The sequence below is a fragment of the Dendroctonus ponderosae genome, unplaced genomic scaffold (assembly GCF_020466585.1).
Source record: "Dendroctonus ponderosae isolate FM_Combo_2020 unplaced genomic scaffold, Dpon_F_20191213v2 Dpon_F_20191213_2, whole genome shotgun sequence".
NCBI lineage: Eukaryota > Metazoa > Arthropoda > Insecta > Coleoptera > Curculionidae > Dendroctonus > Dendroctonus ponderosae.
In genome coordinates this window covers 558,074-561,030 of record NW_026018165.1, presented here as the reverse complement: position 1 = coordinate 561,030, position 2,957 = coordinate 558,074, and the positions used below count along the sequence as shown (strand labels likewise).

Here is a 2,957-nt window from a genome sequence, read left to right as displayed (position 1 = left end):
CGTTTACTTCATAACGTTTCTGCGAGACAACAGCGCCATCATCAGATTTAAAATTCATACAAACTCATAATTGGTAAACGTTACATTCTTTTAGGTATTTGCTGTCTTGAAACCTCAAATTTGTTTAAATTATTCTATCCCAGGAATAAATTGAGGTGAAGAGAATTTAATATTTCCCAATTATGAGTTTGTATAAATTTTAAATCTGATGATGGCGCTGTTGTCTCGCTGAAACGTTATGAAATAAACGATATAAAAAAAATTATTTTACACGTTGATTGAAGCCCGGGAAGGGAAAAATATAATAACAATTATAAATAAAATGAATAACATAACATAATAAATAACATAAAATAATTAATTTTACGATTTTTTCGGTAGCCTATATGCTAAGTAAGTACCGGGGAGAGCGCCGCCTGGCAGCGAGATATTTCAGTTTTAAGGTAGTATCGCCCTTCGCGCGGACAATAAATTATCGCTTAAACGGTGAGCAACTGATTGCGTAGTTGCTCTCAGTAGGGATGACACAAACCAATATTTTTCAGGCACAGGTTCCATGTGTGTTCCAAGCTCGTACTTGTTCCAAGCATCTGTGATTTTTTGGCTCATGATAAATATTGGTTTGTACCTGAAACCGGGCTGAAGAGCGTATTTTGAGTCCATTAGAATTTAAAGGCCTGTTTCGGGCACTAAACATCTGAAGGAAAAAGATTATTGGAAGTTGTTCGGAAGAATGTCAGAATATTGAAACAATAGTTTGTGCTCGATTTCCGGCTGTGGAACATTGTTTATAAATAATTAAAGAAAGTGCGAAAAGTTATATTCGCCTTATCACTAGAAGTGCATTTTCGCAAGGACGCAATTCAGCATCTGTATTGTACATTGAGTAGTATTGTAAAACCTTATTGTTTTCCTTGTAATTGCAAATGCAGACTAACGCCATTCTCATCCTGTGATCGCTTGAATAAAGAGTTTTTTAAAAACAAGTTCTTTCGAGACCCCATAGTAACTGAAAGCCCGTTTTTTGTGCACAACTGTTGAACCGTTGATGCTATTGAAAAAAAGTTTTATCCTTTTTTTTATAGCATTATTAATTATATTAAAATCCGTTCATTAGTGTGCTCAAAAAAACGGTAATTTCAGCGTTTTGTTAATTTTCTATAATTAATTTAGTTCTATTTCAAGAAAATCGTACCATAACTTCTTTTGGCCAGTCAGTAATGAAAGTTTCATTTATTGTACGGGGTAGTATAACTCTTTACGACTAAAACACAGCCTCAGAGAAGTCTCTCCGACGTCTCAAGAAAAATGTAGAACTTTCGCTTACAACATGGCAGCTAATACTAAAAAAAACTCGTCAACCTCTCACCTTTTCACCTCTGGCAAGAAAGCGTTGCTTGGTCACCAATGAATTGTTTGATGATATTTCCCGTTGCATGGTGACCAATGTAGTACAAACAATGAATTGTTTGATGTTATTTCCCGTCGCATGGTGACCAAATTTAAAGTGGCACAAATAAATTGTTGGATATTGTTTCCAACACTAAGGACATCCTACCAAGGATTATCCCATTTTGATCCCCGGAATAACGGGGATAAAAAGAAAAAGACAATGCCTGGAGTAAGATCGCTGCCGATTTCAACGCCTCGTCACCAAGTAAAGTCTTCCGCAGTAAAGAATCTTTGCGGAAGTGCTACAAAAAAAGAAGTCCGAATGATTGTGACCCAAGAAAAAAAATCGTTAATACAGACCGGCGGTGGTGCAACAAACAACAACACCTTCCCAGGACCCTTGTAATGAAATTATTAAGAACGTCAGCAATGAAAGCGGCAGACCGTAAAAGAGAGCGAGAAGAAGTAGAGCATGCTCTAAAAGTAAAATGCTTACAATTAGACATTGCTCTTAAGGAAGCCGAATAAAAAATAAATCCGAATAAAAGAAAAAAATAGTGTAACGGAAATGGCCTGGGGTACCCACGTTTGGAATGGGGGGGATCGAAATTCATGGTGTTTCATGATAATTTCATAATATGACACTGACAAGCGGGAAGTTTCGCACCTGGGCTGGAGAAGTGACAAGAGCGACCGAGTGCAGAAGAGGTTAAACCCGGCGAGTCTAAAGAGCGAGTTTTCCGTGTGTTTTTATTATTGTTTGTGAAGTTGACGGTAATTTTGAAGTTAGTTTGTTTCTGTTCCGCATTTAAAGTGGTAAGGTGAATAAAAGTTGGAAGATGAAGAAAGAGTTTGATACCCGGCCATCCACGGTACAATAGAATTGGTGTTTTTATATAAATATATTAATTGTACCATTACAGTCTCTTTGGTTAGTCGAAACTTTGCAGCAGTGTAACTATGCAGCACGTGTTGATCGCTTCAAAGCAAGTCAGAGACTATTCTCTTATAGAGTACATACTATTTGAACAAATTTATTTTCAGCTAAGTTTACAAACTTCCTACTGCTACTTATCAACGAGTACTTAAATCTAACATCGTTAGAGTGTCTAACACTATGTAACTTAAGATATGTCATCGTATAACTTAATCTAAATTAACCTAACAAACCTAATCTAAACCTAACAGCCTCTCTTGCTTCCTATAACTAACTTAGAGTTAGCTCATGGTTCTCGATGTGGTGCAGGAACTGGTCATCGCATGTGGTCCACGTCTTCTTCTTGGACTGTGTCCGCAGGAAGACTGTGTCCCCGATCACAGGGAAACTTCTTTTTGCAAGGAACCCGGACTGTGGGATTCTTGCTTTGCCGGGCATTATCCAGGAACTTTGATGTTAAGTTCTGGATATGGTCCAGCAGGTCATCTGTTTTGAGGTCTCTTTGCAGGGTGGAATTTCTGACATCCTTGACAGGCCTTGGCTGCTATCCTCAGTATCCGATTCTGGATTACTGCCAGCTTGTGTTTCTGGCAGGTGCTGGCCGTGGACCATGCAGGAGATCCGTAGG

The 2,957-nt window shown here is 38.1% G+C and overlaps 1 long non-coding RNA gene across 1 annotated transcript in view; it reads right to left on the bottom strand.

Annotated features, from left to right (window-relative positions):
* Window positions 1–2,957, bottom strand: part of LOC125503449 — a 19,594-nt gene that overhangs the window by 13,796 nt on the left and 2,841 nt on the right. The window lies entirely within an intron of this gene.